This window comes from Ascaphus truei, chromosome 6, assembly GCF_040206685.1.
Source record: "Ascaphus truei isolate aAscTru1 chromosome 6, aAscTru1.hap1, whole genome shotgun sequence".
Lineage (NCBI taxonomy): Eukaryota > Metazoa > Chordata > Amphibia > Anura > Ascaphidae > Ascaphus > Ascaphus truei.
In genome coordinates, this window is record NC_134488.1 from 139,655,927 (window position 1) to 139,668,247 (window position 12,321).

General features: G+C 37.3%; 1 protein-coding gene across 1 annotated transcript in view; it reads right to left on the bottom strand.

Moving 5' to 3' along the window:
* Positions 1-12,321, bottom strand: part of LOC142497992 (guanylate-binding protein 1-like) — an 851,842-nt gene that overhangs the window by 459,381 nt on the left and 380,140 nt on the right. The gene's annotated exons all lie outside the window — the stretch shown is intronic.

Genomic DNA, 12,321 nt, shown 5'->3' on the forward strand with positions numbered 1-12,321 from the left:
CAAAAACACTGTCTCAAACTACAGATCAATCTCTCTTCTCCCAATACAGACATGCTCTCATTCATACCTAACTGCCATCTGCCATTTTCTCTGATGCAAATGGTGTCAACCTTTTAGTCATTTAATACTAACTAACCTTAAAACTCGCCCCACAAATCAAGCATCCCAACAGCCTGCACTCATGGCTATTGTCCCACACCCACAGTCACTCCTGGCTTTCACCTGAAACACTCCACTGTAACTATTCTGCTAAAAATGTGAAATGCCCTGTATATAATGTATACCCTGTTCACTTATGCAACTGCACTTGCAATAATATACCCCCTGTCCTTTAACTCTATATCCAGGACATAACCAAAAACGAATAAATGGTTACAAAATTATAAATTTGGCAGATATGATATATCCCTCAACATAGGCTTTCTACCTGCTTTGCTGTGACATCTGCAAAGTTATTATTTTTTTTTTTTTACCAGGGGCCTGTCAGCCCTGTTAGTATGGCAGCAACCTTTATCACTGCAAGAGCCCTTGGAGTTAACATTGATATAATAAATTCTGAACCTGCTGTGCATTGTGTATTATTTACAACATATTAAGTTCTGGAAACTCTATAGAAATTTCAGAGAGTCTTTCAATAACCTATGTATCTCCCCTCTTTTGTTCATATATTATCTATATAATTATGTGAACAAAAATACAAAAATAGTTATGAAAACAGGTTGCTTGATATATAGCAAAATTAAACTGGTAAATAGATTTGTATGTGTAGCGACTATAAAAATATTTACTGCTTGTGTTCAAAGAAAAAGCCTGCAGTAGGTCTTTTAACATCTGTGGCATTAACAATAGGGAACCTGTAAATATAATAAAAATCCTGAAATCCTGAACAAGAGATTTCCTTTTAAAATAGACAAATAATTTTGAACTCTTTGCTAAGTGCTGAGCACACGGCCAGCATTAACTTTTAAAGACACTCTGAATTAAAAAATAATAATTTTCAAAGCGTTTTTTTTTCTTTCTGGGCAAACAGCCAGTTGTTCCAGGCTTTTGCGCCAGAAACCTCAAAGTACGAATAGCAGATAACGGGTTTCGCTGTCTTATTCATATTAACTGCTGGATTAATCCCTCGAGCAGGGGATTGGAACATTAGTTTAATGTTAAATATGATGCTTTCCACGTTGTTCTAAAACTGCATTTTGTATGGCCTTTCAAAAATTAAATAACGGGAATATTTCAAATTACTTATATAAACACCAAGTCTATGCCAACAAGATCATGCAATATTCTTTCACTCATTCCCCTGAATGCCTTCTGAAAGAAATCTCATATTCCTGCAAACTTCCATCAATACAAATTTATGCTATCCCGTTTCAACTCTGCCCTCTCTTAAACTAAACAAAATCTCTTCAAAAATGCGACAGTTATACCATTACTAAAAAAACAGCAAGCTTGACCCTACCTGTCTTGTATGTCTTCTTCACTGCTTATTTAACGGAGTCAATTCTCACTAACATAAATGATGACCTCCATGCTGCTAAAGACAGATACCATTACACTCTGCTCATATTACTCAACCTCTCTGCAGCATTTGCCACCACGGACACCCTCCTTTGAAGCGCTATGCACATGAATGGCGTTATATACATATATAATACAATATATTAATTCAAACAGTGCTTGTGAGCTTTAACCAGCCTTTTTAAACAAAAATATTCCAAAACATATCTTAATCCTGTAGAAATAAAATTCAAATGTGTTATCTTACTGCTTACACACAATACAGGACACACAACACAAAAACGTCTCTCATACACAGCCAGCCAACTTCACAGAAATAACAAACAGATAACAAAACAGTTCTACATTACCTTGTTCCCATAAATAAACTGCTTAAGCACAGATCTAGTTCATTTTAATGTGAATGCTTCACATTCTTTAAACTGTAAGGGAGAGGCTGTGCCCCTCCTTTCGTTAAGATAGAAATACCGCAAATCAAAAGAAATGTGTCCGGTTTAAAAAGTATCTGCCTGGCCAGGACGAATAAACCTTTCAAACTATAACCAGGACAGAGCTGAATATACTCCCTTTTTGTTGTGAGGTATTTCGATCCTACTGTATATTCGGTGTACACCTTTTTAAAACCTTTTAAAATTTAGATTTCATCATGAGCAACTAATATTCATATTTTTTGTAATTATCTGCAAATGCATGGATGGCGACCTATACACATATGATAATTAGCATGACCCACAGTATCTTTCACACAAGAAATCATTCAGGAAAAAATTCATCAGGGTTACAAACAAACTCTTTTACATGAGTTAGCAGTGTTTTTTTTTTTTTTTTTACAGAGACTTGCACTCTGAGTTCCCACGGGCAAAGCAGCACTTCCCTGCTTCTGACTTTGATATGGGCACTCTCTCTGCCAATGACCAGTATTACCACAGTTAAAACAGGCACCATTATTCTGAGCTATTCTTCCTGATTGATTTCTGGGGCCAACATAAGATCTCCATCTATTCTGCCCTCTGCCTTATTCTCTTGCCGAGAACAACCTTCTGCATAATCTACAAACGGGTCACAATAATAATCACCAGCTGTCTGAGCAACAAATTCCTCAGGAGTCCGACTAGATTTACACTCGCATTTAAAAACTTGTACATTCCTAGGCTTCCCTCTAGAGTCATTCTTACTCATGTAAGCACCCATTAGTAGCTTATTGATTATGACAAATAATTGCAGAAAACTAATCTTAGAATACTTATACTTACACAGAAAACAATGGTCGTTCACCAAGATCAGAGATAACAGTCCAGTCGTGCACAACATTTACTGGACTCTAACCAAAAATTTTGTCAAGGGCCTTTTAACCCAATCCACAGCCACAATTTAGGTCTTTTAAATTCCCAGAGGGGGGGGGGGGGTGAGACAATGTAAAAATCACATATACTCACTTGCCGCCTCTGAATCCCCACTTCTAGATGCCAAAACTGAAGGAAACCCTTTTACCTTGCCTAGGCTTCAGAACTGAGAGGAACCTTTCCTCTGCCAAGAAAGCTGAAGGCCTTGTGACTGGATACACATCTGCACCGTTTGCAGCAGACTCCCCCGGGAAGCTTTCATGCACTGCCACACGTTATCTCTGATTTTTGATGAACGTACAGGCCCGGGAATACGAAATAAATGAAACGTAACGCAAGCCAGGTTTCAAATCCTTTGTCTCAATTTATTACTCATAGGGTAATGACTTTTATACAAGAAAAAGAAGATATTGATTAGAGGCGTAACATAGGCGTAACATAGGTGTAACATAGGCGTAACCTGGGTGTGTCTTGGGCGTAGCTTTGATTAGAGGCGTGATTTAGGGGCAGGACATATTAGTGGCATGATTTTGGGACGTGTTTCTCCCAATACATGCAATGTCTGAATACATAGCTTATTCATTGTCTGTTATCAAAAGAGACCTTCAATCTCTAGCAACTAAGTTATACTTTTTTGCCTCTTTCATAGAACCAGTCTATTATATTTTAACTAAAAGAGCAGGAAACTGACAATACAAAAAGTATCTTAGCAATATCCTGAGTAGGAAGAAAGGAAATGTAATTTGCAGAAACTGAGTGCATTAGGAATTATATTTCAGAAAAAGGCTGACTACAGAATCTTAACTGGTTATGAACAGACAACATGCATGCTTAACACAAGTGCAGATCCTGGCCTGACCTATTGGTCCTAACAGTATCTAAAATATAAAACATAAAAAATATAAGGTTAGTATATATACAATAATTCAACTATAATGAATATATGAAGATTTACAGTTCTTATTCTTTTGATTCTTCAACATAAAAAACTGGTATAAATGTCTTTTGGTTCTTTAAAGACTTGTGTAAATGGGTACTTGATTGGGCAGACCACTTTACAATGAGTCTCATGGAAGGTGAGCTCTGGCTCTGTTGTAACAATACTCGGTACGGGCCCTTCCAGCTGGGGTGTAATACGTGTTTTTTTTTAAAGATTTAACCATCACCCAATCTCCAAACTCGAGTAGGTACATTTTCAGGTTTTTGTATGGAAACTGTACAACTTTGACCTGTAAATTTAACCTGTGTATAGAGAGACTGCAAAAAATGTTATTAGTTGCATACAACACTTGCCAATTGTTTCATTACAAATAACATGGTCTTTAATAATTAGTTCCTTTGAACTACTGATAATTCCTGTAAATGTCTCATAGGAAGATCATTTATATCTGAGTAAATAATATATTATCTATGCCTAGGAATTGTAAAAGCTGTAAAAATGTTACAACAAAATTTCTGTTATCAAATGAATTTATTTCAGGGGCACACAGCGGAGACAGTTTCAAAACAAAAAGCTCTCCCCCAGATAACACGGTGTGCCATATATTTATACCCTAAAAACTAAAGCTCCACCCCTTTATGGGGGGGGCTTGCACGTCACTAAATATGACATCATTTTGTAATACATAACAATACTAAAGCTGATGTAATTTTGTAATACATAATAATACTTGATAAATGTACGTAAGCTAAAAATCATTATGGGGTTAAATGTGATGTGTCTGTTCAGCCACCTGGCATATTAGTATGAGAAACAGTTTCACTGTAAGAGTCTGAGCTTATCTTAGACTACTAACAATGCTTCTCATAACTTCTGGCCTTTTTACACTTTCATTTGGAGCTGATTGGATGAGGAAAGATCAATAAAATCAGCTAGGAGCGAAAACATTCCATTCTCTGTTTCACACGTTCGTTCACACAGATTTCTTCACATAGAAAGATGACATAAAAACTTACAAAGACAAGACAAGATGGCAGACTCAAATAGTCAAACAAAATGGCTTCTTAGATCCCAATGCTGTTACGTCAGACCCCCTAATGTCTCAACTTTGTCAGTCCCCCCTCTGATTCTTTAAAACATTGTTTTTTTGAGAATTATTGGCATGATTTTAGTCCAGAAAAACGTAGGGAGGCACATGTGTGCTCCATCATCTGATAATGCTTGAGGGCATAGGACAGTGCAAAAGGGTGCCTGCTAAATGTAGTCATAGTCTCGTATGTGTACTGCCAAAACACATACAAGAGAATTCACAAGTCTCACTTCCAGGGAACCAATGGACTTTGTGATGTTTGTGGGTGCGATGGTGCTTAGTGTAGTGTTACCTTGACCATGGTGATAGATATCTGCGATGTATAAGGAACACAGGCAGATGAGTATTGCTGACAAGGCTCTGTAGAGAGCATTCCCATGACAATCTTGTCATCTCTCTGCGGGTTATACCTTCGCAGACCCAATGGTGCATACATCTTAAAATTCTAACTTAAACACACTATAAAAGAATAAAAATATTGAGTCTTTGAAAAAAATGAAATGTTCTGATAAGACCAGGCCTCTGCCTGGTATCTTATTTTCCTCGTTGGTTAACGGTCAGAGTTTTATGACTCGTCAAAACATTAACTTGATGCGACTGTGCTTTAGATGACTTTGGTCTTTGGTGGAGCTGGAATGAGTTTTATGTGAGCCATGTAGATCCAGGAAGAAATCTCTAACACTTTAATTGCGGTATTAGTGGTGAGAAGTATTTTAAATGGTCTTTTCATCTGGGTTGAAGAGCGTGCTTGTGTAGGAACTACTTGACCTTTAACTCTGTCTCGCGTAGGTGCACTTTTATCATACCTTATGCCTAGAGAGACTCAAAAAATGTATTAGTTGCATACAATACTTATTAATTGTATTATTACCAATAGATGGTCCTTAATTTGTTCCTTTGAACTACTGATAGTCATAAGTCATCCCATAAGTGTTTCATTGGGAGATAATTTATACCTAGGAATAAATTATTGTATCAATGTGTTTACTACTGTCTTAACATCCGCATATAGACAGAGGTATCTCCTATTAATGCTCCTCACATTTAAAACTAAGCAGCTAATGTGGACTTGACTGTACTACAATCTAAATTCCTAAGACTTTGGGGCCTCATCCATTGTCAAACCAATTGCTTCCATAATCAACTCTATCCTTTCTGCCGGCCATATTCCTAAGACCTGGAAAACTGCCAGAGCTGTCCCAATCTTCAAAAGTGGGGACAAAAACACTGTCTCAGACTACAGACCCAATCTCTCTTCTCCCAATACACACTTGCTCTAATTAATGCCTCACTGTCATCTCCTCCGATGCAAATAGTGTTAATCTTTTCATTAAATACTTACTAACCTTAAAACTCGCCCCACAAATCAAGCATCCCAATAGCCTGCACTCACGGCTATTATCCCACACCCAGTCACTCCTACCACCCATTGTGGCCAATTACTGCCATCTACAGCACTTATTCCCTCACCTACCTACTATCTCTGTAAATTTCTCTCAAACCTTAGATTGTAAGCTCTTCAGGGCAGGGATTTCCTTTCCTATTGTCTGATTTTGTACACTATACCAAGCCAAATTTTCCTAGTCAATTCCAATCTGGCTTTCAACCCAAAACTCCACTGTACTGTAAGTATTCTGCCAAAAGTTTGCCATGCCTTGTATATAATATATACCCTACTTATTTATGGAACTGCATTTGCAACTATGTATCACCTGTCCTTTAACTCTATGCCTAGGACACATCCAAAAACGAGAGGTGACTCCAAATGCACCACTTCCTGGCAAAACATTCTACAAATAAAATAAATAAATTAGCAACTAGGATGATGTTTGCTTAATCAGCAAAATTAAAATGATATATTATACAGTGATTTTAACAATAACTACTGCTTATAATAAAATAGGACACCTATGGAAAAAATAAATGGTTAAAAGTTATAAAATACATTACATATTCAGTTAATAGTCAAATGCTTTTGTATAGGACTTCACACTAATTTCTTGTAATATAATCTCTTTGCACAGTGCCGAGCACACTGCCAGCTTTATTTTTTAAAGACACTCAGCATTATTATTTATTTGACTACAAAATAATTTCAGAGTTTGTTTATCTCGGGCAATTAGTTAGCCAGGGCGTTTCGCCAAAAACAGACCTAGCAGAGAACAAAACAGCTTCTCCGTCTTCTAAATATTAATTATTGGATTGGAACTTCAGCTTAAAGTTAAAAATGGAGCTCTCTCCACAGCAATAAAAACGAACAAATGTATGGCCTCTCAGAAATAAAAACAGGACAATTATACAACTGAGGTTAGCTAGCTTATAAACACACCATATATAATTTAAACAATACGTGTGAGCTTAAAATATTTCCAACATATCCTAATCCTATAGAAATGCAATTGACATGTTTTTACTGGTTTACACACGCAGAAACCCCAATACAGACACACAAAGAACAAAGGCACAAACTTCTCTCCTACACAGCCAATCAACTTCTCATAAATAACCTGCTTTTAAAACTAATTTTTATGCTCCAGAGCTTTTGAGTTATCTCTCATATCTTTTGCACATTCCTTTGGAGAAAAGGGGGGTGTCGCGGTCTGTGCTGCTGTTATTCTGATTCTCTTTCTAGTTGACATTTGAACAGAAGGAAAAATAATTTTTTCTGTTTTAAAAGACCTATTCGGGTGGCCAGTACGAACAAACCTTTTAATTTTTTACCAGTTACAGGGCTATTTTTTCATATGCCCATTCTTTTCCATTCTCCTATTTCACTTGTTATTATATTAACTTCTGTCCTGGCAATGTTACATAGTTACATAGTAGATGAGGTTGAAAAAAGACGTAGGTCCATTAAGTTCAACCTATGCTAAATTTAGACAACAGATACTTTATCCTATATCTATACTTACTTATTGATCCAGAGGAAGGCAAACAAAAAAACCCATTAAGGGGAAAAATTAATTCCTTCCTGACTCCAAGAATTGGCAATCGGATTACTCCCTGGATCAACATCCTTCCCATGTATACTTATTTGGTATATCCCTGTATACCTTTCCCATCTAAAAAGATGTCAAACCTTTTTTTTTAACAAATCTATTGTATCTGCCATCACAGTCTCCATGGGAAATGAATTCCACATTTTAACTGCTCTTACTGTAAAGAATCCTTTCCTTTGTTGCTGGTGAAATTTTCTTTCCTCCAACCTTCAGGGATGGCCCCGAGTCCTTTGTACTGCCCGTGGGATGAATAGTTCTTTTGAAAGCTCCTTGTATTGTCCCGGAATATATTTGTATATAGTTATCATATCCCCTCTTAGACGCCTCTTTTCTAATGTAAATAAATCTAATTTAGCTAGCCTCTCCTCATAAGTTAGAATGTCCATCCCCTTTATTAATTTGGTGGCTCTTCTCTGCATTCTCTCTAGTTCCATAATGTCTTTTGTTAGGATTGGTGCCCAAAATTGTACTCCATATTCATGGTGTGGTCTTACTAATGCTTTGTAAAGGGGCGTCATTATGTTTGCTTCCCTTCCATCCATTGCCGTTTGATGCAAGATAAGATCTTGTTTGCCTTTGCAGCTACAGCATGACATTGGGCACTATTGCTAAGCCTGCTGTCTACAAGCACTCCTACATTCTTCTCCATCATTGATTCCCCCAAAATATCTCCATTTAATTTGTAAGTCGCCTTTTTATTCTTGCATCCCAAATGCATAACTTTACATTTATCTGTGATAAACCTCATTTGCCATGTACCTGGCCACGTTTCCAGTCTCTCCAGGTCCTTCTGAAGAGAAATTACATCCTGCTCTGATTCTATTACCTTACACAATTTAGTATCATCAGCAAAGATGGAGACTTTGCTCTCGATCACAACCTCAAGGTCATTAATAAACAAGTTAAAAAGCAGGGGTCCCAGTACCGACCCCTGAGGTACTCCACTCACGACTGTAGCCCAACCTGGAAAAGTTCCATTTATGACAACCCTCTGTTGTCTGTCCTTTAATCAGTTTTCAATCCAGGTGCATATATTATTACTGAGTCCAATTTTCTTTATTTTGTACACCAACCTCTTGTGTGAAACAGTATCAAAAGCCTTTGCAAAATCTAAGTAGACCACATCAACTGCATTACCCTGGTCTAAATTCCTACTTACCACATCAAAGAAACAAATAAGGTTAGTTTGGCAAGATCTATCCTTCATAAATCCATGCTGACTATTACTAATAATTTTGTTTTCCATTAGGTATTCCTGAATATTATCCCGTATTAAACCTTCAAGTAGTTTCCCTACTATTGAAGTCAGGCTTAAAGGTCTGTAATTCCCTGGGTGTGATCTAACTCCCTTTTTAAATATAGGCACTACATCTGCTTTACGCCAATCTTGTGGTACTGAGCCTGTGGAAATGGAGTCCTTGAATATTAAATATAATGGTTTGTCTATTACTGAGCTTAACTCCTTGAGAACTCTTGGATGTATGCCATCGGGGCCAGGTGCCTTATTTACTTTAATTTTTTCAAGTCGCTTATGAACTTTTTCCTCAGTTAACCAATTGTTCATTAATATGGAGGTTGTGGCTTCCTCCTGTGGCGCTACTGTACTATTGAACTTGATTCTTCCCTGGTAAACACAGAGGCAAAGAATTTGTTTAATACCTCTGCTTTCTCCAATAATCTGCCTACCCATCTCACACTGAAAGGGTCCTATATTATCTTTTCTCATTTTTTTGTTATCAAGGTACTTAAAGAACTTTTTAGGGTTGACCTTATTTTCTATTGCAATCCTTTTTTCATTATTCATTTTTGCTAATTTGATTGCACTTTTGCAATTTTTGTTACATTCCTTATAATTCTGATACAATGTCTCTGTCCCTTCTGACTTAAAGAATCTAAACGCCTTCCTCTTCTTGTCCATTTCCTCCCCTACCTGTTTATTTAGCCACATTGGTTTTGACTTATTTATTTTATACTTATTACCCAAGGGTATACACTGATAAGTGTGCTTTTCTAACAATGTTTTAAAGACTGCCCATTTATCTTCTACATTTTTCCCTGCAAAAACATAATCCAATTGTATTACTACTAGATTAGACCTCAGTTTATTAAAATCTGCCTTTCTAAAGTTTAAAGTCTTTGTTGAACCTAAGTAATCTGTTTTTTGATAATTTATTTCAAATGAGACCATGTTATGATCACTATTACCCAAATGTTCCAGGACTTGAATATTTGTTATTACTTCTACATTGTTTGATATGACCAAATCCAGAACTGCCCCTCTCCTGGTTGGTTTCTCAATTATTTGGGTCATACTTTATAATTATCTTTAAGCACCTCCAAAAACCTGTTTCCTTTTGTTGTAACGCTAATCTCATTGCCCCAGTCTATGTCTGGATAATTAAAATCCCCCATTAGGCAAACATGACCCAGTTTTGATGCCTTCTCCATTTGCAAAAGTATTTTAGCTTTATCAATCGCACAGATATTTGGTGGTTTATAGCATATTCCCACAAACATTTTCTTTATACTTTTACCTCCACTGCTAATTTCTATCCACAAGGTCTCTACATTTTCATCATTCCCGTCATAAACATCATCCCTTATAATAGGTTTTAGATCTGGTTTAACATATAAATATATTTCACCTCCCCTTCTATTTGTTCGATCCTTCCGAAAAAGGGAATAACCCTCTACATTAACTGTCCAGTCATGAGTTTCATCCCACCATGTTTCAGTAATGCCTATGATATCATACTGCTCCCTTGTAGCTATTAATTCAAGCTCCCCCATTTTATCTGTCAGGCTTCTTGCATTAGCAAGCATGCATTTAAGTTTTTTTAACCCTATTTATACTTGAGAATCTAATAAAACTTTTTTAAACTTTGCATGATACCAAAAATCCACACTAAACAGTAGTGCAGTGTTTACCTACATTCTTGCTGAGAAAAACTAAATACCATTCCGGTTTGCAAAGCGCATGTGTCAGCTTGACACCTATGCAACTTTGCATACCTGAGATACACCCTTTTTCTGGCGCCCCTGAGTCTGGGGTTTGGCCCCAAGGTGTCAATGGCCCAGGATCTGGTACTTATCAGAATTCCGGCCATGTTTATAATTTGGTGCTCTGAGGCTTTTCATCCTGGTCACTCCTTTAGATGAGGGTCGTCGGCTCAGCGGGACCCCTTTGAAGTGCCAGGAAGAAAATACCCTCAGCTCATTCACCCCTAGCACATTTACATATCAGAGGATTTTTCCCGGGCTTTCAGAAAAAATTGTTCCTGCCTGTACATTTTAAAATCACAGTTTTATACACTTTATCCAAACTTCATGTTCTGGGTGTACTATCACTGTAATTTTATATTTACCTTCGTGTTTAATTTATTTACTCTTGCACACCAAAAACCAGGGTGCTGGGTGCCTCCGTTCTCGAGTTAGCCCCCCTAATTGAAATGCCGGCTTGTGGGAGCCAAGTTCACCAAATTCTCAGGTCAATTGACACAATTCCCATGGCAATTGACTTTCCGCCTTTCAAGTTACGGAGCCAACAAGGCACAGATACCTTCTATCGGTAAAACCCTTCAGAACTTAACCGCAAGCCACTTATTCAATTGACTTGTGGTTACAGGGTCAAGCCGATAGAAATGGATACCCATATTCTACAAACGTCTCTTTAAACTTTTGCAACGCTTCTTCAATCAGCTCTGGCTTTGGCGTTCACTACTCCATCTTGAGTCTCAAAAGGATACAGCAGGCAATGCATTTACTTTCATTACAGCAGGCAGGGAATAGTCTGCAAATGGGGGTTAAAAAGGCTGGGACAGGGCAAATACAGTAGTGCAGTGCAAATTCTTTTAACCCCTTCATCCCCAATGCGAGTTAGGATTAATGAGCCGGATATAACCTTTATTTTAGGCCTGATTAATCCTTTGCTCATCACACCTATCACTCAGTATTCGGTGCTTGTCCAGCTATACAAATAAAATGCAAGACGCATAGATGTCTCTTAACCTTAATATCCCCAATTAAGGGCACAGAATAAGAACTTTGGTAACACACCCATAAAACATACATAACGCCTCTCCCCAGACCTACAATATCTGATAATTACAGTGATCACAGTGATTAAAAGTACATTTTTAGGGAAATTAAAGGTTAACCCCTGAGTTTCCACAATCTAATTGTATCACTGATTTCACGTGTTGAAACATAACTTATAATACACTACATTACATTGGAAATATATATAAAAATAGATGGAGAAAATACTGGTGCCCAAGCTTAACCCTAGTGTTACCCACAGTAACCCTGATGAGAACAAACAGCTGGAAAGGACTTCACATTACTTTGTAGAAGCCCTGCTGCCCATTTCCTCATACCTTCAATTAAGGTTTTTTAAAGGAGGAAAATTAGTGGGGTGATCTGGCCTATCCC